Genomic DNA, 25099 nt, shown 5'->3' on the forward strand with positions numbered 1-25099 from the left:
GTATTACTGTTTTCGTTATGTTTAACGATATTTGTGTACTATTTCTTTAACTATCTTTATGTTCCCTGTGTTTTGTTAGCAGTTTCCTCAAGAGGCGAGGCCCCTTGTCTATCACAGTCGAGGGTCTGTTTCCAGCCCCATAAAATGCTCGTGGCCTATGCAGTCCCTTGTGGTTCATTGAATACGCTTTGAGTTTTGTTAGCTGTTTTGTTGTTCTTTGCTAGTTATTTAGATCTTTTTGCTTCAGTTTATTGGGTTAGATTACGATTTAGAACTTGTTTCCTGTGGATTGCCTTTGAGGTAAATCCTTTTTGATTATTTTGTTACCAGTATCGGTGCACTGCACAATAACGTGCAGTGAATACACTTGACTTAAACATTCCTAGTTTTCATCTTCCTTCTGTGTACATTTAGCATTCGTTTGTTCAGAGGTTGATGCGCTTGCTGCTTCCTGAGCAGCTCTCCTTTTCTCCACCCTAGCGGTCCACTTGTTCTCTTCTTTCTTCTGCATCTTTTCGCGTTAAAACTGATTAAGGTAGTGTTTGTGTTGCAATTACTTAATACGTTTTCTTTCATTTTTCACTTATGCTGGTCCTCAATCTGCCTCAAGAATGATTTAAGATATGAAAAGGTAGGGGAAGTGACGGCAAAGGTGGTAGCGAATGAGAACGGCGCCAGTACGCATGTGCCACATGGCCACCCTGCCTGTGGCTGTGAGAGTTGATTCTACAATAAAATGAAATAAAAATATAAAGAGAAATATGCTTGGAGGTCAATCATCACCAAAAAAGCAGATACTGTAGTAGTATATGTGTACCAAATTTCAGGTCAATACGTCAAACGGTTTGTGAGCTACAGGTGATTTAAAATCCTGGACAGACAAACAAACAGCCTTGGTAGCTTATTATATAGAAAGATTCTTGTAATGTTGTTAATAAATCCTCTTTTATAAAGATTGTGATGGGAGTTGTCTCTGTTCAAGCTGGAGTCTCATGGTTACTCCCTCTTGTGAGAAATATTTTAAGATATTTGAACTTCAAAATCCTCTTCTCCATTTTAAGGTCTAGATATGCCTTAAGACTCCAATTTTTACAGGTCAGGCTTGCCTTGGGTGAGATTTGTTCTGTGGGATTTTTGGAGGCTTTAGCCCTTTGCTATTTTGTGGAGCCAAATTCACAACAAAACCAGTGCAATCAAAGTATGAGCTCCTTTTTTAGTCTCTCCTCCCAAAACTTTATCTTTGCCAACTGGCAATAAACAGACATAAGAACAAATAAACATAAGAGATTTGTCCATTGGGAGGACGCCGTTCAGCCCGTCAAACTCATTTGCTTAGCTAATAGCTAAGTTGTTTGAATATCTCATCCAGATATTTCTTCTAGTCTGGATTCATAGACCTTTTATGGCTTGTTGCCTCGTGTTTTACAGGTCATAGATTTAAACTAGTGTAACATTAAACTAAATGAACTAGCTAGCTAAGGATAAAGATTTATAAGGAGAATGTCACAGCAAGAAAATATTAATTGTAATGAAAGTATATTATGTGGTAAAGGTAACTAAAGGTGAGATGAAGTGTGTTGATCCAGAAACACATTTTTAATGAATATGGCTGAAGTTTGGCATCATGGACTTTTTAATAACTACGACAATGGCCTTCCTCTTGTCACACAACTAAAGGGCATGAATAATAGTAATGCCGTGTCTGACCAGGGGTTGGCGAGGTGCACTAATTGTCTCTCTCAATCCCTTACAGACCATTCTTGGGAAATCCCACCTGTTTCCGGCACTATTGATGATGTCACTTCCAAATCTGGCACTATTGATGATGTCACTTCCGGTCCAAATGACGCCACTTCAGGTTCTGGCCCTGATGACATCACTTCCTCCACTGGCCTTTAAAGCCGCCATCTTGAGTCAACGAGTTCAGTTCAATTGTGGAATCCGATCTGTTAAGATATGTTTATTATTTTCAAAAGCATTTGCAGCCAGGACACAATATACGGGTGGCTGCCCCAAACCTTTATGATGTCTCAGAGTCATCCTTATCACACTGTGTAGTGCTGTAATGGAATTCATGGAATTGAATGCCTTAAAAAAGTAGATTCATGACACTTTGATCTTTTAAAAGTAATATCTGAACTCAACATGCCTACAAGGATACAAGGATTCTACATGGCCAGTGTACACCTGATGCACTCACATATTCCTAGGAGCAAATTTCGAAAGACTCCAGAACCACTTAGGCCATGTTTATGTGAAAAATGGATAGGATTATCCTTATCCTAAAGACTAACCCTAACCCTAAGCCTAACCCTAACCCTCTGTAATGTAATGTTTTTTTCATTACTGAGTCATGATGGAATACTGTACATTGCAGCAAACAAGTATTTGCTTTGCTTTAATAGCAACAAATTTGGTTCTTACTTCATCCACATAGTTGTATTCAGAAAAGCATTTGAGAGTTTGACTCATCAAGACTCCATGGTCTATCTGGATTTTGAGTCTTTATAAAGTTATAAGTAAGGAGTGTCTTCTCTGTTGTGATGATGACATCTCTTTTGAGAGATGGTAAGGCGCACCTTTACAGTTAATTGATAAGGGCACAGTCACAATGTTGAAAAATGGGATCTGTTTAGAATGGGAAGAAAGAGCCAGGCCTCACCCATTCATCACCAGGAAGCAATACGTGATTCCCTAATAAATATATAAAATTAACTTGGCAGCCATCACATGTCCAGGTACAGCTGCTGCTGTAAATGTCTTCTTTTTATATGGCATTGTTCAAAATTGTCTACGAACAAGATGAATAAACGTTATAATTGCAGGCCCAAGTTGTGCACATTTACTCTTTGCTGACCTTTGCATTTCTTGAAAAACTGTGATATATCTTCTAACGCTTCTCTTCACTATTAAACATTATTTTTTATTATTCTGGAATGTTTTTCTAAATGCAAAATGAAAGTCTTTAAATTCACAACACATATAAGTTGTTAAATCGTTTCTTCCATTCTTGCTACAGGAACTGGCCAGACATCTTGGCCTACATGCAATTTAATGAAATCTTGTAAAGAAAATGCAAAAACCAGGCTACTCCTATGAAAAGAACAGAACCCAGCATAATCAAAAACATACGCAAAGTGTAATCATTAAAATACGGCAGAGCTATACAGCTTAAAGGTTTCTTTATCGTTGAATTGACAATTTTCTCATTCATAGACTAGACACGCTCTATTGTGAATAAATACATAGTCAAATTCTTGCCTGTGCCAATATGAAGGTTTCGATAAACAGAAACATACTAGGAAATGGGTAGCGATTTGCCTTTCCTGACAGAATAATTTAGTATGAATTTCATTTTCGTTTCATCTGGAGCACACTCCAAATACAGAAGGAGGGTAATGCATAAGAAAGACTCTCCATTGGCTTACTGATTACTCTCAAGTTTTGGAATGTTTTGTCTGTTATTCTAGTTCATAAGCTAGTGATAAATCCTGAGAGATGAAGTCTCAGTATCAACAGAGATAAAAACTTAAACTAGGTGAAATAAAATCTACAGTCCTAAAATGTACTTCCATCTATTGCTTATTTAATAGTTTAATTCAGTTCAAAATTGTGAATACCAGAGACTTTCAAAGTAGCACTGGCCATAAAGTGGGAATTACCTCTGGGGGAGCAGACAGCCTATGGTAGACTTAGCCATTCATATGGACAAGTTGAAGTCATCGTTGATCTAACGCTTACGTCTTTGAGGTGTGAGAGGAAAAATAAAGTACCTCGAGAAAAAACTCACAGACACAAGAACATGCAAACTCCTTACAGAAAGTAAACAGGCTGACATTCATACTCAGGCTGCTGGATCGGTGCAGCAGCAGCAGCAGCAGTTAACCATTTTCCCTTCTTGGAATATACAAAGGTAGCTTGTTTATACAGGATGTGTGAGAGCACTTAACAAATCACAATTACAGCAGCGCAGGTGAGCCGAGAGCTGAGAAGACTTCATGCCAGCACAGCAGTGGGTCCAGATGGTGTATCGCCACGACTGCTGAAGGCCAGTGCACTGAAACTGGGGAGTCCTCTACAGCACATCTTCAACCTGAGCCTGGAACAAGGGAGAGTTCCGAGGCTTTGGAAAACATCTTGTATCACCCCATTCCCAAAGGTATCACGTCCTAGTGAGCTGAACAACTTCCGGCCCGTTGCTCTGATGTCACATGTGATGAAGGCCATGGACAGGCTGCTGCTTCACCACCTGAGGCCACAGGTCTGCCACGCCCTCGATCCTCTGCAGTTCGCATACCAGGAGAACGTGTGAGTGGAGGATACCATCATCATATGCTACACCGATCCCTCTCCCACTTGGACAGAGGCAGTGGTGCTGTTAGAATTATGTTTTTGGACTTCTCTAGTGCCTTCAACACCATCCAACCTCTGCTCCTTAGGGATAAGCTGACTGAGATGGGAGTAGACTCACACCTGGTGGCATGGATCGTGGACTATCTTACAGACAGACCTCAGTATGTGCGTCTTGGGAACTGCAAGTCTGACATTGTGGTCAGCAACACAAGAGCGCCGCAGGGAACTGTTTTTTCTCCAGTCCTGTTCAGCCAACATACATCAGACTTCCAATACAACTCAGAGTCCTGCCACGTGCAAAAGTTCGCTGATGACACTGCTATTGTGGGCTGCATCAGGAGTGGGCAGGAGGAAGAGTATAGGAAGCTAATCAAAGACTTTGTTAAATGGTGCGACTCAAACCACTTACACCTGAACACCAACAAGACCAAGGAACTGGTGGTGGATTTTAGGAGGCCCAGGCCCCTCATGGACCCCGTGATCTTCAGAGTTGACTGTGTGCAGAGGGTACAGACCTTTAAATACATGGGAGTGCAGCTGGATGACAAATTGGACTGGACTGCCAATACTGATGATCTGTGTAAGAAAGGTCAGAGCCTACTATACTTTCTTAGAAGGTTGGCGTCCTTCAACATCTGCAATGAGATGCTGCAGATGTTCTACCAGACGGTTGTGGCGAGTGCCCTCTTCTACGCGGTGGTGTGCTGGGGAGGCAGCATAAAGATGAAAGACGCCTCACGCCTGGACAAACTTGTTAAGAAGGCAGGCTCTATTGTAGGAGTAAAGCTGGACAGTTTAACATCTGCGGCAGAGGACGGGCGCTAAGCAAACTCCTGTCAATCATGGAGAATCCACTGCATCCACTGAACAGGATCATCTCCAGACAGAGGAGCAGCTTCAGCGACAAACTGCTGTCATCGTCCTGCTCCACTGACAGACTGAGGAGACCCCACACTATGCGACTCTTCAATTCCACCCAGGGGGGTAAATGCTAACATTATTCAAAGTTGTTGTCTGTTTTTACATGCATTTTTATTACTCTTTAATTTAATATTTTTTTTTGTATCAGTATACTGCTGCTGGATTATGTGAATTTCCCCTTGGGATTAATAAAGTATCTATCTATCTATCTATCTATCTATCTATCTATCTATCTATCTATCTATCTATCTATCTATCTATCTATCTATCTATCTATCTATCTAAATCAAAATGCAAAATCTAAATCAATATGATCTAAATCAATATGCAAGATCAAACACAAAAACAAGCACATTGTAAATGCCCAAGAAGTCAGAGACCTAACAGCAGTAACAAAGAGTGTAATAAATTATGTTACATTATGAGCATTATAGAGGAAAAATCAAACATCCACCCAGATTCCCCCTTGGTACTTGACAAGCGTCAACGTGAGCAATGGTAATCAGTGCAGCAATGGATCACCTAAAGTTGAACCGCTAGAAAGCCATGTCCCAATTACTTGGTCAAAATGTGAAGTGGCAACCCTAAAGCAGACAAGAGAACTAAAGTAAGAAAGTAAGACTTCCATTACCATAATGTTAAAATAGAGAAAAAACAAAAATACGATAATTTAAGAGTGGCGACTCCTTGTATCTGGCGTATCTGGGACCCGTTAGTGATGGGCCGGGGGGTACTACTGTCCTGGAGGGTGTAGAGCCCTGCTGCATCAACAGCTCAATCAGTTGAGGGATATGCTACAGTAGCCAGAGTGGTGGTCTTCAGTTCAATGATGAGACCAAGTAAGCATACCTTATATGTAACACACAATCATTGCAAACATTTTTAGGGTCTTAATTGTATTCAGTTTCTTAAATATAAGAGCCTTGTGATCCTAGAGCACATTTTGAAATGTAAGTATTAATAATTTTCCCAAGAGGCAGCCCAGTGGGATAGAAGATTACACAGCAGCCTTACAGATCCAGAGGCCTGGGTTCAAATTCCTGTTCAGGCACTGTCTGAAACTTATCCTGAGTCGTCATCCAGAGATTTGTTTGATTTCAGCCTATTCATTCTAAGCAGTACTTCTCCTTCTACAAGTTCTAAATCACTCAGCACCTCCTTAGTAGTCCCTGTTACCACTGGGACATGTGGCAGACATGCACATTCCACAAAAGCACAGGCCAGGGCAGGACTGCAGAGCTGTAAGGCAGCGGCTCTAACCGCCACTTTATGATGCTGTATGATTAAATAAGTTTGATTTATTTGAAAAGAATATTACAGTATGTGTAAACTTATTTTCAAAGCTCATTTTGACCACTGATAGAGAAACGCAGCTTCACTCCCTATACATGAGTATAGCACAGCTGGACATGAACAGGTGATGGTCTTTGGCTTCTTTGTCACATTCTTCTAGGCTCTATTTATGACTTCAGAAGCAGAACACTCCCTTGTATCTGTTGACCATCCCAAAAAGTCATAGCATTTCTGAAGTGGTCAAGGTCCTGGCAAGCTCTGGAAGGGCTGCTTTTTTTTTGCCAGTGAGATATAAAAGACATAACAGCATTCACTCTCCTATCATGGTGTAGTTAATAATAAAGCTTCAGAAATAGCTGGATTTTCTTTAACTTGCAAGCATGGTTGTGAATAATCCTCTTTTTCTTTTTCATCTACATAAAGTGTGCTTGTTATGTAACGTTTCCATGTTTCAGTTTCTATTCACAAAAAAAATAATAAAAAAAATGAGTTAATTTGTTCCTCTAGAAAGAGAATGTGGCATATGGGCCGTACTTCTTCAAAGGCCATATCGCTAGAGCTACACAATCCTTTTGGTGGTTGCCATAGATATCTTCAATTGAATTTCGCTGATTGGTTCCTGCTATGTGAGTGGGTAGTCGTGGGCAATGCTTTTCTCAGGCACTGAAAAACAGGTTCAATTGGCTTGCATAAGCGATTGAGTCTGAATGGACAGGGAGATCAAAAGTATCAAAGCCTAAAGCCTGAGACCCACCTTAGAGGTTGTATTTTAGAATGATAAAGGTGTTCCTGACACTTGAAAATTTTCTGAATCGTTACAGTGACACAAGGTTTTCAGGCACCTAATATAGTCAAGGTGAATGCAGATTTTATCATTATCCTGAGTACCTTCATTTCTCATATGAGGCTTATGAAAACAGGAAAGCAAATGGCCTTTAGCAAATGTATACTGATAGCCATAAGGAAAAGTGCAAAAATGTGCCGGGCTAGTGTAAAGAAGGTCATCATGTATAGAAGCAATTAATGGAATAACTGTCAAGCAAATCGAAATTGTTCAGAAAATGTGAAACGCACATATGGGACAGACGTGTCAAAAAAACTAAAGATCCAGATGTCCAAGGACACCAGGGGCCACTAGAGGGAGTGCTACCCTGTTGTCCCCAGAGCGGACGAATGTTCTGCCATTAGAAATGTTATGAGCACGATTAGCAGCAGACTATCTTGGATCAAGTGTAATTGTACATTATCTTATTATTAAAGGAACAAATCACAATAACAAAACACCATTCAATCAGAATCAGCATCAAAGCAGTGTTACTGTTCCTGTGTGGTTTCCCTTTTCTTTTTCAGATTCACATCCCTGACGCGGCTTTATAAACACACTGAAATTAACCGCATATTGTTTTTTAGTTTAATGCATTTGATTTTAATTAACCTCTAACAATATAATAGTTCACAGAATGGTCAAACTATTCCAAATACCATAATTACTTGAGCATTGTTACTCTCACTGCACCTCTGATCCCACATCAGATCATCTTTTTCCATACTACTCTCACTGCACCACACAGAGTATTTATATCACTGTATCCGAGTGTGAATCACAGCTGTACAGCAGATGATCGGAAAGAGAATTATTGGTATACAGCATCAAGCACACGCTGCCTCAGCCATGCTGTCTATTGAACTGCACTCATACGGCAAACACTTCAGAGCCTTTCCTCGCGGTTCATAAACAGTTTCATCCCAAGAACTATAAATGCACTCGATCAGTCCATCAGCTGCTCTTGTAGAAAGCTTTAATACTTATTAGTAGAACTAGCAAAATATCCGCGCTTTGCAGCGGAGAAGTAGTGTGTTAAAGAAGAACATTTTAAAAATAACTTAACATGATTGACAATGTAATTGTTTTGTGACTGTTATGAGTGTAGCTGTCATCAAGGATTTGATTATCATTATTTCTTTCAATCAGGTTCGTATTTGGAGGATGTGTTGTGTTTAAGTTACATTCCGTGTTTGTCAACCGTTGTAAAGATAACAGGTTTCATTCATCGAAGTGTTCACTACCTAAATTGCTACTCGTGAATCTAAGATGTTTAACAGGCATTCCCGGTATTAAGTTGTGGATTTGCCTGCGAATATTTAGCGGCAGCATGTCTATGAACTTGTGGAATAGCCCAAGAGTATTTAGTGAGAGTGTCTCTATGAATTTGTGGATTAGCCCACGAGTATTTAGCGGCAGCGTCTCTATGAACTTGTGGATTAGCCCGCGAGTATTTAGCGACAGCGTCTCTATGAACTTGTGGATTAGCCCACGAATATTTAGCGACAGCGTCTCTATGAATTTGTGGATTAGCCCGCGAGTATTTAGCAGCAGCGTGTGTATTAACTTGTGGATTTTTCTGAGAGTATTTGGCGGCAGCGTCACAAAGTTGGTTTCGTCTAGCTGCATCAGAAAATGTAGCACAACATCTGACACGCCTCCTTTTTACTGTTTTCTCGCAGCTTGGATTGCTGCTGACGGACGGCCTTATATGGGCAGGCACTCAATTACGTGGGAGGTGTGGATATGGGGGACGCAATATAGGCAGGCAGCCAACTACGTGGGAGGCGAGGTGATGGGGGACGCAACTCCGCCTCACATGGCAACCGAACTGCAGGCTATGGCCGTATATATGTACGTAAGTAGGATTCAGTTATGACCGTTACACGTAGAATTTCGAAATGAAACCTGTTTAACTTTTGCAAGTAAGCTGTAAGGAATGAGCCTGCCAAATTTCAGCCTTCTACCTACACGGGAAGTTGGAGAATTAGTGATGAGTCAGTCAGTCAGTCAGTCAGTGAGTCAGTCAGTCAGTCAGTGAGGGCTTTGCCTTTTATTAGAATAGATCACCTCACTGTAAACTTGCACTACAGTTAAAATCTTGCACAACCTGAGCCACTTTATAAAGCGCGTACAGTATTTACATATGATGACGATATCATTTTTACGATGAAATGCAGCAAAATATGTTTATTATATTGTACAGATAAAACTTTAACTACACGGTGCCGCAGTGCTAGCAAGCCACTGGCACTCCGTTCACAGATTGTTCCTGCCTCGCGCTGTATTCTTGCTGTTGCTGACGCAATACTGGAAGGATAAATGGATAGAATAATTAAACAAATACTACGAAGATATTTCAATGTTCTTTAAAAGTTTTGAAGAATCTGTGTTCTAAGCTTACAGATGGCTTAACGTCTATTACAGAGCTGATTGTGTGACGATTGGGTATTTGGAAAAGGAAAAGTAAGGACAGGAATTAGAGGTTAGTACATTTGAAAGAGACAGTACTGCTATAACAAAGTATTTCATCGAAGGTTGTGCATGGCACAGCAAGCATCTTGCGTGAGACATGAACAATCACTGCGCAACCGTGTTCCCATGTTTAATAACATGATTTAACTCCTATCATCATGAAAATGATATCACGTATACATCTCAGTATTTTAATTATTCAGAGAGCTGTAATATCATGAATGTAATGGATTGTGTCCTATCGGAGGAAGAGAAAGCCCGAAAGCACATAGTGATTCACACACATAGAGCACATAGAAGATCAAATACAAAACAAAACATTTAACGTACTACTTTAGTTACGATGGGATTTGAGAAACTAGTAAATTAAACAATTTTAAGATGAAGTTTATGATGTTCTACTTTAATGACAAAATAAACTACGTGACTGAAGTGGAACTTTCGAGATTAAAGTTGACATTTCGTGCTTTCTTCCCACTGTGTGCCTTTTTTTTTTCTCTGTACCCTAATAAGCTTTAATATGACACTCAGATGGTGGGCTATGACTCGCCTTTTCATGGCGACTTTGATATCTGACAACTTCTTTTTTATTTTGGGACTGTGCGACTTTGTGAACATGGGCTTTCGAGTTTCTCCGACACTCTATGTCACTCGATCAACTTCCTTTTGTTGTTTATACCACTGTTTAAACCAACAAATAGTACATTTTTTTTTTGCCTCCACTTGGTATTCGCTGAAATTCTATTTTCCCTCTTGCTTTTCCCATTGTCTTTTCACAGAAGGCTGAGCTTAAGGGCTATTTATATTGATTTGCATATTCAAATAGGCGTAATTTTGGGAGGAGTTGGGGTGGGGCAGCAGGCATGTGCACATGCGTTCATTTTCACGCTGATTGGGATTTATGTTGCAGAAGAACGTGGAAGTTAGCGTACGCATAGATTTATGCATCTGGATTTTTCTGTGCATACGCACATTCCCGCTTTTGTGCTTACGCCATGTTATAGTGTGAGTTCTATGCACAGCGTTATATATGAGGCTCCAGGTGCGAGAGAGAAGTGGTGAAAACCAAACCAGGTCAAACCAATCTGCTTTCGTAAAACGTTGTCATGGAACCCATCCACTGCATGGTGCTAATCATAACAAAGTCGAACTAGAAATCAAAAAAAATGTTAGCATTGGGATAATTGAGGAGAGTAACAGCCCCTGCTCAAATCCCATCATACTTGAACCCAAGCCCAATGGGACTTGGAGTTTCTGTGATGACTTCCATCAGAAATCAGTACATTTTTATAGTTATTATGTTAAGGACATTTGTTTTACTAATCTGAGTGTATAATTGAATTCATTATGAAAAATACAGGAACAGCATGGTAGTTGTCTCTTGCCTCTAGAGTCCTAAGCTAAAATCCTAGCCTGTTTCTTTAAAATCAGTCATATGTCTTAGAAGGATACAAAACCTGAGGGTGTTTCTAAAACTCCACATGGACACAGGGAGAAACTGTCACCAGGGAAAATCATAGTCCAACAAAGACAGTAAGCGATATTATGTTCTGGTAGTATTTAAAGATTATTATACAAAAGTCATTTCATTTTAAAATTACTTTCACTTACATAAAGCCTTCTGCATTTCCTTCAAACCCTAAAAATACATTTGTATCCCAACCTTAACATAATACGGGCACTGGAAACTAAATGGGAGCTTTCACAGTTGGTGATGCTGTGATCGCTGGTAGCTCTGTGATGCTTTTAAAGGACACACACACACACACACAAAGCAGAAACTCACTTTATCTTGCAGGAATGAAATGCATGGCCCATTTGGCACTTCTCCTTGGCATTTTATCTTGCTGTGATTTGTATAGTAACAGTCTAAGTAACAGCACCTTATGTGTGCTTTAACACTTGTTGCCTACCATTTGCAGAGATGTTTTGTTAGGTTTTTATTGAGTTCTAACACTATACTACTGTGTAATCTTTTTTATTGTATTAATTTGTTCGTGTTTTAGCCTGGATGTATTCTATTATTAATATCTGTCGATTTTGAGGTCCATTTAGAATTAAATGTCAATCTCCTGTTATCAGTAGCTTCCATTAATTCAAATTTAAAGTTTCCATCCAAGCCTCCTTTCGTAGCTACAGATCTTAACCAGTAATGAATGATAGCTTGCTGTTTCATATTTTATACCCCCAGACACACAAACATTCCAATCTCATTGAAATGATACTTTTTTTTTTTTTCCACTTTCAATTTACTAGGCTGTTCTTACAAAATCCTCCATGGCGACAAAGTACACTTGTTATTTGTCAAGGACACCCACTGAGGTTGTCTGCAAATGAGTGCTATAACATGATGTCTGGTTTGAGCTGGAATTTTGCACAATGAATAACTTTGAGTTCAGGTAGCGTGCAACCATTTAGCAAAATGAGAAATCGTAAAGTCATCGGTGTCAGTGCTGTGGCAACTAGGGAGAGAGCCATAATGTGCTTGTGATTCGGAGACATTTGTTTTTCTGTGTCACATACTTTAAAACACAATCAACATCACAGCACAAAATGTACAGAATAATGCAAAAGGTCTTTTATTTTTATACCTCCTAATGCTGAACCCTGGATCATTTTCAAAGTGCCGCTAATGTCCAATTTTAGAACTATTCATGTTTCCCATGGTGGTGGAAACGAAAAGGAAAATTCACATAAGACAATGCCTGACTTTGTGTTTGCTCCGATAAGGCTAATTCACATCCTTAACAAGCTGTCTGGAATGCGCTGGGCATTCTGAACCGGGGACATTGTGCTGTGCACTTGTTTATCTCACATGGCCTTTGGCTGGGCAGCTTGCAGCTGTTTGGTGGCCTGCATTCCTACTTGACGGCAAAAACAGGGAGAGCAAAATGCACGGGACTCGTGCAGCTACAGTGGCAACATTCCTAAACTGAAAACTTTGAACACCGAATGGCCAGAAGGTCTTTACCTGATTGTCAGTGATGTTTGAAGAGGAGTAAAAACATTTCATATCCAAAATATGTTTAATATTAGTCCTTTGTTTTGGTTATGATGAGTTGATTTCACCTATCAAGCAGTACAGATATTACAATTTGTGGTGCGGACTTCACCCCAAACCCCAAAAACAGCTTACCAGGACACAAGTTCTAGCCCGGAAAGACCATTTTTATTTGATACGGTTGTTTTTATACGTGTCAAAATGTTCTGTGCTTTCGTAAAACATCGTCATGGAACCCATCCGCTGCACGATGCTAAACATAACAAAGTCGAACCAGAAATCAAAAAAAATGTTAGCATTGGGTGTTATTGAAGAGAGTAATGGCCCCTGCTCAAATCCCATCATACTAGAACCCAATCCCAATGGGACTTCTCTAATGATTTCCTTCAGGAATCAGTACATTTTTATTGTTGTTACTGGTAAGGACATTTGTTTTACTAATCTGAGTGTATAATTGAATTTATTATGAAAAATACAGGAACAGCTTGGCAGTTGTCTCTTGGCTCTAGAGTCCTAGGTTAAGATGTTTGTCTAAAATCACTCATATGTCTTACAACACCTGAGGGTGTACAGATATTTGTGGTGCAAACCCCAGAAACAGCTCACCAGGACACAAGCTCGAGTCCGGAAAGACCGCTTTTTATTTGGTGCAGTAGTTTTTATACGAGTCAAAATGTTCACCAGCTGAAGCTGTCAATACACCCACATAAAAATCAGCAAACGTCTGCCGTCCTGTGATGGTCTGGATTGGCTGCAGCATCCTTGTCATTCCTGAACCTGGGAATGTCGATAGTCATAACCGAGATGAGCCAGAGCAATACGAACACTTAACAGCAACAGAGGAAAGTGCAAAGTGCAATTGTGCATTTATTCAAACAATAGTGTTGAAAAACTTCAGAGCTCCATCCATTGTAAATATTTAAGTAATCCATGATAAAAACAAGTGCTCTTCAGTGGAGATAAAACAAGTAATGGATCAAGTGTTTGAAATCCAACGATAAAACCTGGCAGGCATGAGGTTCTCTCAGTTTCCTTCAGCCCAGCATGTCTTTTGTCTTCCATCTCCCCAAGCTGACCCTTTTGGGGTCTTGCAGCCAGACAGACACACCAACAGCTGCAGTCCCACTCTGTCTCTCATCCCAACTGCCAATCCTTTGTCATCTGCTAATACATGTAGAGCCCAACTCCCTCACTCCTGTCACCTCCATCGGGGTCTACAAGTCCTTGGAGTACTTACTCAATTTTCCCCCACTCCTCCATGGTGTTCATCGTGAGTGACCTGTCCTTGAAGCACCGTCCCTCTCGCTCCCTCATAGGTCCAACGACTAATGTGCCTCCTCTCCAGCATGCGGACTCACACCCACATTTCTGTGTTTGCTTCTTTGACATTCTGCTCTCCCCCGTGTTTTTCAGGCTTCTTTCATCCTTCTTTTGAGTGTTAATTAGGCAATTGGATGTCCACATGTGAATGCCTGGCCAGCCAGTTACTGGGGCAAATAAAGTTCTATCTATCTATCTATCTATCTATCTATCTATCTATCTATCTATCTATCTATCTATCTATTTGTCATCTAGTGCCTTTTATATCTATCTATCTATCTATCTATCTATCTATCTATCTATCTATCTATCTATCTATCTGTCATATAGTGCCTTTCATATCTATCGATCTGTCTGTCGTATAGTGCCTTTCATATCTATCTATCTATCTATCTATCTATCTATCTATCTATCTATCTATCTATCTATCTGTCATATATTTCCTTTCAAATCTATCTATCTGTCTTTCATATAGTGCCTTTCATATCTATCTATCTATCTATCTATCTATCTATCTATCTATCTATCTATCTATCTATCTATCTATCTATCTATCTATCTATCTATCAGGATAGGCCTGATTTATTGGTTTTGACTCGGCAAATTGTTGACTTCTGTTTCATCCTCAGAGCCATTTTCTCTGCCACTTTTCCACCTCTTGGCAGTACAATATCAAGCATTACTTTCAGTTGTATTTTAATTGCAGATTTTTTCTTGCCCACAGACATTGTTATGATACCACAAGGTACACAGAGGAAAGGAGAAAAAGGTCAGAAAGTAAGAGTAAATAGAATACATGCACCAAACTGCAGAGAAGCCAATATCAAACAAAACCAAATGGAGAAGACAAATTGAAGACACCCAGGTTTCTAAAGCAGAATCCATACAGGAACACTGGCAAAGCTTTTATTTACAGTAAATGATCCACAAAGTCAGAGAGTGCTTCATTTAAAATGGCAACCTTTTATACTGTCGCAGGAACTGCAACGACACTTGTGATTTCTGCGGTAACATCCTTGGCAACCTCGCATTGTAAATAGCCACAAAACCACAAAATGATGGAGTCCACAACCAAACAAAATGAAGTCACAGACAAGTATACCTAACAATGTTAAATAACATACTTGACAAGTATATTACAATGACAATATTAATTTCCATAGCACATTTTCCTACCACGAATGTAGCTCGAAGTGCAATATATCCCATTAAGTTCTCCAAGTTATAAAAATAAAAACTTTAGAGAACACCATTTCTCTAGGAAAAAATGTATTCTTTGCAGGAAAAATTTTATCCCACTGAGCTCATGACCAGCATCTCCTCCAACAAACTCCTACACCCTCCACCTGCAGCACTAGGGTCATAGGCTGCCATTTATGCCAGGGTACAAGGCACTTGTCTCCTCTCTGCCTGTCTCCATTTATAAGCTTGTAGGATTGGCCAACACGTACACAGTTTAATATATTGCTCTACTTTCCCCTTTTGTGTTATTAATTTGTAGCCTCAGAATGCCTCAGATCTCCCAGACTTGCCACTGTTTATAAGGTACTGTATCATATAACTTCTCCCCTCCTTCCCTTCTACATCTAGACAAGCAGGAGTTAAGTTACACTTTAAATAATGTATTATTGATAATATTCATAAATAATAACAATATGCAAAGTACATTTGAATATTGGCAACCATACAACCTGATAAATGCTGATGTGTAGTTTCAGGCAGCACACAGACTTGTTAGTTACTTAAAATGTCTCCAGTTAAGTCCTCATTTGTGGTCAGCTTTCTTCAGAACAAGCCGCATGCCTGTCTCAATATGGCTGCCAGGCTGTGCTCTTCATTGTGTTGTCCTTTTCAGTTTATGGTGTGAGATGGTCTTTCATCAGTTTGGTAAGAGAGAGAGAGAGTGGGGTAAAGCAAGCAAATGTGTATGTTTTCTGTCCAACCCCTAGAGCCAATAGGGCGTCATGGTACTTAAAAACTTTTGATGCAAGCCAATTCCAAACAGCCATACTTCACACCGATGGGGGGATAGAACACCTTCACAGCTTCCCCCAAAACCATATGTTAAGGTAAAGCTTGGCAGTTAGGCAACCTGGCATTCCTGTGGAGGGGTTGACTGAGAAACAGCAGAGAAACATTTACCAGACTTGTTTGAGGCACTTCCCCTAACCCTGTCGTAAAATTACAAATTCCTAAAAGGGGTAACGTGTTCTTAAACCATCAAACCATTGATGTTATTATCAATAATATAATACTAATATTAAATTGCTTTGTTTAAGTTACAAATAAATACATACAAAATATTTATCAACTTGTATGCAAAATTTCACATCACAACACACAGCAGTCAGGTTTTTAGGTGAGGGCTTATATCATAAACAGCATAACGATGGCCGTGTTCTAAAAAACCAAGTTTAAAATACAGTAAATAAAATATTCTTCAGCCCCTGGACAAACTAAAATGCTTTTATCTTGTTTAAGAATTCTGGTCAGCTTTGTCATGTGTTTTATTATGGCTTATTACTAATGAACTGATTACTCCTTGTTTGAAGGAGTCTGCCCCAGGCCTTATGCTGTAATACTGCCAACTGAAACAGAACACATTTTCACTTGAGGATAATAATGGCCATCACATCTAACTCAAGGAGAACACAAATTATCAAAGACAATTATCAGAAAAAGGTGAGAAAACCCCTTGGCTTCTCCTGGTTAGCACAGCCTAATGACTTTGTCAATTAGATGGGGTGGCTCACCCACCTGCCCAGTTCCCAAATGCCAAAAGTGTTCTCATTCTCACCTCCTGTCTCAGTGTATCTCAAGAGCCTGGTCACCCCCTCCTAGTACCACTATGCCCAAGATTCTTCTTCCAACTCCAAATTCAGTGGTCCATGGGATACCAGTCATCTACTATACTAATCGAAACTCCAGAATCACTGTCAGAGTCAGGGGGCACCTTCTCTGTGTACAGGCACATGTTTGCACACCCAATCCATTAGGTGACATGGGTGGCTGCCTAGGGCACTGTCATCTGAAGGGTGCCATTAATGACAGTTAGGTGGAGTGCGCTCTGGAAACTGAGGAGGACCTCCTGCCACCTGTTTGTCAAATCATGATAATAATGAGTGGGCACTGTTTATTAAATTAAAAGTACACACGTTCCATAACACCAAGAGGCCTGTGCTCCTTAAAGTCTGCAGTATATGTACAAAGGAGCAAATATTTGTGCTATTGAAGGGGAACACAGTCCAGATGCCAATGGGGTGAAAGGTGACTGATGTCTAATAATACTGACTGCCTACTATGGAGAATGAGGGGCTACATCTGCCAACCCTGCCTAAGGCTCCACATGGGCTGCAACCGGGTCTGACCCTAGAGCCCTGATCTTGAATCTTTCAAGCAGCCACCAGGTACCCTGGCCCACCCATCACAATTAAGGACTGGGTGCTGCTCTTCCTCAGCAGCCCAAAGGCCAGCTGCAAGGTTTCCCTGATCATCCTTTTTAAAGAAGTAATCTGCTTCCTTCTTTTTCCAGTAGGGAACCCTTGTTGAAGCTTTATGGCCACGGAGGCTTCATTCTGTAGTTGGAGCGAGAATCCGACATTCTCTTTCATTGGGAATAAGGTGTTACAAAAGAAGAACACAAAAGCAAGCAAAAAGTATTGGGGACACTTCCCCATGTAATCTTCGAATGAAGAATAATCAATAGTGACTGATCTTCTGGTCAGATGTAAGATATATGGGGGGGTACCTAAAAATAACCAGAAATTGAAAAAAAAAAAGATCTCTCTGTTATAAAAGAAAATCTTGAAACGAGACGAGACTATTGCCAAGAGATTTTTTCAAGTCCCGTTGTCCTCTCAACCATTTACGGTTAATGGACCACGGCCACAGTCTTCTCACCTCTCATTCATCCATCCATACATTATCCAACCTGCGATATCCTAACTACAGGGTCATGGGGGTCTGCTGGAGCCAATCCCAGCCAACACAGGGCGCAAGGCAAGAAACAAACCCCGGCCAGGGCGCCAGCCCACCGCAGCCTCTCATTCCTGTGAATGCTTTTGTCAGAAACAGTTCCTGCGCTCTCAGCTCTTATAAATTTTTATGTTTTCCTCACTTTAAGTTCTCAATAAAAGAAGACGTGTTATGTGCAAATATTATTGAAGAATTTCATCCCAAAGAGTTGTCAACAGAAGAAATGAGTACACGGGCAATCCTAGTACTGAGAAACGATGAAGTCAAACGAATTAACGCGAACATTGTCGATCAACTACACGGCAAATTGGTTAAATGCTTATCAATGGACTATACTGAAACAGTTGGTGGTGACTGTGCAGAAGATAAAAACATCAACTTACAATATCCTGTAGAATATCTACAACCATTAACACTTTCTGACCGAATTACTGTTGAAAGAAGGAATACATCGTAATGCTATAGTGTAATTTTTATATGAGTGATGGGATATGCAATAGGACAAGATTAGCTGTATTAAAAATTGGTCAAACAATTCTGACATGTAAAATTTTAACAGGCGACAAGAAAGGTAATGTAATACATCTTCTGCGGATAACATTAGACACCAAAGAAGATCTTGATATGCAATTTGCATTAAAACGTTAACAGTTTCCATTAGAATAGCTTTTGTAAAGACAATTAACAAATCACAAGGACAAACATTTGAAAAAGTTTATTTATTAGAGAGAAAGAAACGATATTCACTTAATTTGTGTCAGGAAATGACATGAGTACAGGAACTGGAAGTGATGTCTTCAATGGGGTGACGGAAGAGACTTCACTATATGGGGACCGGAAGTGAGGTCCTTGAAAGAGGGTGGAAGTGACGTCCTCTTATGGGGACCAGAAATGATGTCATCAGAGGAGGACAGAAGTGACGTCATCAGATGGTGACCAGAAGTGAAGTTATTGCTTGGGGCCAGAAGTGATCTCGTCAGATTGGCAAGGATATTGTTGTTGTCTGGTTGGGATGAAAAAGGTTGGTTATTCTTCCATAGGTCTGTTGGAAAAGGGGTAATAGGCATTAGTACTGGTCTCCAACCCTCTATCTGTTGTACTTTCACTCTCATTTGGACCTTATGGCTGCCTCCTAAGCACACGTGTTTGACAAAGGTTACATCTTACTTTCTTTTTGGACAGCCGTATGCCCTATAACACCTTTGTGATGCCCTTGCCCTGACAACCTCATGGCAGGTGGGTATCTCCTCACACTTTGTATAGGAGTACACAATTACCTATAAACCTTTTATAGGCTTTCCATGAAGCTTCTTGGAAAGAATCAAAAAACATAACGGAGAAATTCACAACTCTAGCATCCCTTCTTGTACCCATGGCAACAGAACGAACCTAGTGAACAAAACTATCATGAATATAAAAAGCATGAAATCTGTAAGCAAAGTTCAGCTAAGCAAGGGAATGTGTGGGTAGGCGGTTTTACTATTTTGAGAAAAAGCTGAAGAGCTGTAAGGTTATCATTATGGAGGAAGCTGCAGTGCAGAGATTGAGTGTGTACGTGAATTTCGCATCCATAATGAAGATAAGACAATGGGAGGCTGGGTAAGGTAACTGGGGGGCTGTCATTGCAGTTGGAAGACGATTTGGCTGAAAATTCAAAACTCACCGATGAGTTTCTGTGAGATCCTCTCTGTTTCGTTTAGTTTTTGGTGTGCTCATAATGGGCACAGGTCACACTTGTAGACGGGAACTGATTTTGGGTGACATACCTGGTTGAGCAGAAGTCAGGAACATGATTGGGATTTTCAATATCAAGTAAATAATTCAAACAAAGTTGTCAAGAAGTGTGTCAGATCTCAGACTGTGAGCACGTTCTCGTCCTCCTCTGCTCTTACGTCTGATTTAACTTGGAGAGGAAAGCATTTCGGCAGAGTGGAAGGCTATATGGTGCAAGAAACGGTACAAAGTCAGACTTCTTATATTAAATAAGAAGAGTTGTAGACACCAGATGGAGGAAGGATCTTTAGTTGGGGAACAAAATATGTTAGAAAGCAAACAAAGATATGCGGAAAGGCAAGCATTAGGTGAGAAAGGATTTGTAACCTGAAGCAACCGTGTAGTGGTCAATCTGTAGAGGTCAGGAGCACGTGCTGATGCAGCGCATTGTCGCACCCACCACATGACAAACCAACTCAGGTGGGAATCCAAAACATCCAGGAACTTCAGCAGAATTATAAAGCAGGAAAGAAAATCAACAAGCAAAAGGAAAAAATGAAGCCAGAAACATCCATCCATCCATTTTCCAACCCGTTGAATCCGAACACAGGGTCACGGGGGTCTGCTGGAGCCAATCCCAGCCAACACAGGGCACAAGTTAGGAACCAATCCCAGGCAGGACGCCAACCCACTGCAGGAAGCCAGAAACAATGCTTTGGAATTGAGCGAGATACAAGGAACATGAAGGACTCAATGAATACGCATTGGACTGAGGCCGGAAGCCTGCTTGAGTTCATGTGCCCTCCGAGCGGGAGTACCCCATAGTGGCTGTTGCCAGGCAACTCAACGTCAGACCTGGGAGCCAAGGGCAGCTTACATGTGAAGAAGTGTGTGACAGAAAATAAGCAAAATGTGGGAAGGTTTGCAAATTTCTTTTTTTTTTTTTTTTGCTCTTTAATAAATTTGCAAACCTTTCTGAAAACATGCTTTCACTTTGTCATTATGGGCTATTGAGTGTAGATCAGGGCTCCCCAACTCCGGTCCTGGAGGTTCTCCAGTGGCTGCAGGTTTTCATTCTAACCCTTTTCTTAATTAGTCCATTGTTTTTGCTACTAATTCACTTCTTTTGAATTCATTTTAATTGACTTGTTTTTTTAAGATTTTTTCCCCTGATCGTTCCTCCGAATTGCTTCATTTCTTTTCTTAAATGGCACCCAAACAGAAATGAAATATGAAGTGAGGGAGCCAACAGAAGACCAGCTAAGTCAGGGCCTGAAACTCACGCATCGAAGGCTATTCTGTTGCAGCAGCGCAGTTACCAATTTCTTTTAATTTAAAACCAGCTTCATATTCTCTTCTGATCGAACGCTCCATTGTAGATAAAGGATGGTCTTACGATAAAGGTGTATGAGGGTGTGAGATACAAAAAACACAAAACAGTACAAATGTCGTTTCGGGAATAGTTCGGATATTACTGTGTGGTCACGTAGGCACAATACATAGGAAAAAAAGGCTGTGTACTCCGTGGTTATTCTCTCAGGTGGGCATTAGCATATTATCATCTCTTGGACCAATAGCGTGAGTCTTCCACATTCGACTTATACGACTGACATTATAAAATACCAGAAATTATACGGTGAAATCAAGTCCCGACTTATCCGCGGGAGAACTTAAACGTGAGTATATACGGTAAGCAGGTTTGAAAATGGATGGATGGGTGGTCATTGGTATTTTTAGTTTAAGTATGGCTTTTCCCATATTTTATAAGATCATCAGTACTGCCATTATTATGAACATTCTGTAGAAATCCAAGTAGTTTACTCACTTGTCCGTGTGGGAAACAAAGAGTATACATACAATGAAGAAATGTTGTGGAAAAAGTATTTGGATTTTTTTTACCATTGCACCCTGTCATGGAGCTGTAGAACTGGGCGCATGCCAGGACCAGAACCAGGACCTGCCCTGCCTTGGGTGGGACTCCAGTCCATCACATACACACTTGACAAACCTCGCCAGATAAAAGTGGCTGTGAAGCACACGTCTTATTAACTCTCCTTTACTAATTACAGACTGTGCAGTGCTGGACACTTGACTGGACTGCCTTATCGGTAGACTGGCCAGGGACTGTCTGGGTGACCAGTGGGCTTCTGTCTGGGAGACGGCCTTCTTCTTTTAACTACTGCACATCAACACAAAAAAAAAACAGGCTAAGAGGGGTTCCCAAACTTTTTCATATGACTGTAAATCATAATTATAATGAGTGGCCATTACTTTTTGCATTGTTTTTAGACTGTTTGCTTTAAAGTTTAATAATACTTTGTGTATGTCATATATGTATGAGACAATCAAATCTCGATAAATAAAGTTCATTATATTCATGTGAATATTTCTGGGAAAGGGAGCCCAGAGCTTTCATTAGATTTTTAAAGGGGTCCGTGACTCAAAAAAAGGAAAAAGAGCAACGGAATCAGCAAACTCCCATTGCGTCAGCACAAGCAGGGACCACACAGCACTACACACTTCCTGACGTGCCGCTAACTGGCTACAAAATAAGAGAAAGCCAAAGAGGCAGCGCATCCCTCAGGCTACCCCTGCACTTTCTGGGTATGTGGTTATCTACAGCATGTGCACTTCTGCAGCTGTCGGGCATACAGAAAGTCAACAAGGCATCAGTGCTATTTTTGTAATAATCAGATAAAAAGTATCAGATTGATTTTGATGAATGTATCTTATATGTTTACCTGAGGGTAGAAGTGAATAATAAACCATAGATAGATAAACAGATTGACCTACTAATTTATCCCATCCATCCATCCATTATCCAACCCACTATATCCTAACTACAGGGTCACAGGGGTCTGCTGGAGCCAATCCCAGCCAACACAAGGCACGAGGCAAGAAACAAACCTCGGGCAGGGTGCCAGCCCACCACAGATTGATTTATTAAAAGTATATAACATTCCATACAATCAAGTCAAAGTTAACAAAACTAAAATCAATTCAATCCCCACCCATGAGAAACAGAGGAAGGCCAACAGCCAGAGTAAAACTGTTGAGAGTAGTAAAGAGGGAAAGGGACGCTTTTCTCCCAATATAAATGCTTATTCTAAAATGTTATTGATTACATCCTGACAGGTTTTCGAAAAGTTTTCAACAGATCCTCTAAGAGAGAATTAGATTTTTTCCAATTTCAAATAGTATATCACAGGAGTCCCCAACCCTGACAGCCGGGCCGCGAGACTCACTCAGTGAAGGGCTACAGCAAAAAGGAGGAGAGGAGACTTTTCAGAACGCTAGGCGGGTCGGGCTTTGCAGCGGCGCAGAAAGAGGAGAGAGACCTCGGTAAGAGAGTATTACAACAAAGTATTTTTATGTTTCTTCCAGTTTCCCCATATGACACGAGTCTATAGAAATCTCGTTACTACGAAGTACATTCAGCAGTAGATAGTTTCATTAGTGAAGTGACCTTGAAATGTTTGAATGAACCATCCACAGAGCAGTTAGTTTTGTGGTCACAGCTCAGTTGTGTACATTTGCACAACGATCCCCAAACAGAAACATTGTAAAAAAATGTTCTTTCTTTGAACTTTCCACGTACTGTTTTTTTGCTGTTTTTGTTTTCTGTGGTTTTCAGTGATACCTTTTGCTTATTGCTCGTCAACATTTGAAAAACTTCCATCAGAATTTAACTCATTGTCACCCTTCTATAGAAACAGCAGACACGAAAAAACGCTAACAGTGTTAATGTTTGTGATGTGCAATCCGTTGGAATGACAAATGCAATGCATATGTTGTGACAGAATAGGGCGCTTCTGGCACTCTTGTACCCTCGGAACACACGTCAGACACCAGATAAAAGTCCAAATAATTATTTATTATAATAATTATGTGCACAAAGCACGCTCCTCTCCACAATTCTCCAATAAACAATACAATAATTAATAACAATCCTCCACTCCCAGACGCTTAGCCACCCTGCCTCCCAACTCAGCTCATGGTCTGGGAGTTCCCATGATCCTTTTATACTCCCTGACCCGGAGGTGTTCCTGCCCAACAGTCCACAAGTCCTTATTCCTTCCGGGTCAGGGTAAATAGTCCTTTTCTCACCCCGGAAGCCCGTCGCTCTTCCTATGACGAACTTCCGGGTCATAGGCACGAAGAACTCTTGGTCCTCCCTGCAGCTCCCTCTCGTGGCCCCCATGGCATCCAGCAGGGCGGTGCATAAAAACTCCATTGTCCATGATGCCCTGCTGGTCTTCTGGGGACCTCCATGCTGCAAGGAGGGCTCCACCTGGCGGCTTGGGGGAATTGGCCGGGATAAACAGCCGGCCATCCTCCACAATGTCTTTTTTATATGCAAAAAAGAAGAAAAATCTTGGGTTGCAAACATATGTGAACTGCTGCATTTGAAGACGGCGAAAAAGCCGTTTTTATGTGGTTCAGTGATGCTCCTTCAAGAAACATTCCTATTAATGCGGCACTCATTCAAGAAAATGTGAGGTTTTTAAACTCTCTTAGGAACTCCGTCAATGGGACAACACGCTGTGAGCCTGCTGTTTCCCTGCCCCAGCAATGGACAAACAATCTCACACAGACGCGGCAATAGCACTTAGGGACGCACTTCAGTGTGACGTTCCCGTTGGGTGGGGGGGGATCCCAAAATAGTTCAGAAACCTCATAATATGAAGAAGAAGAAGAAGAGGATTATTCGGCTTCTGATTGATAACTGTGCTGCTCACAACATACTTCCACATTCAGATAATGTTCGCGTTGAATTCCTCCCGCCCAATTGCACAGCAGTGCTTCAGCCATTGGGTTTGGGCAAGGAAATGCTGAGAAAAATTCTCGTTAACATAACTTGTAGGCAGGAGGAGATTAAAATTAACACGAAAGAAACTATTGAAGCTGCTTCCATTTCCAACATCCTATCTTTGTGAGGCAGCGTTTTCTGCAGTGACAGCAACCAAAATGAGATTACGGAGTAGACTGAACATAAGCAACACACTTCGCATGTCACTGTCTTCCATCGTCCCCAGATGGGATCTTCTGGTTGCAGGAAAACAAATTCAGGGCTCCCACTGATTCTGCATTATGGTAAGCTATATAATTTCTATTACGATATAACTTAATAATAATAGCAATATAATGTAAATTATGTATAAAACTGCCCTACGAACGCGCCCCTATACCCCAAACCCCCCCAATCGGTTCCTGGAAAAATTTGC

This window comes from Polypterus senegalus, chromosome 16 (assembly GCF_016835505.1).
Source record: "Polypterus senegalus isolate Bchr_013 chromosome 16, ASM1683550v1, whole genome shotgun sequence".
In the NCBI taxonomy this organism is placed as follows: domain Eukaryota; kingdom Metazoa; phylum Chordata; class Cladistia; order Polypteriformes; family Polypteridae; genus Polypterus; species Polypterus senegalus.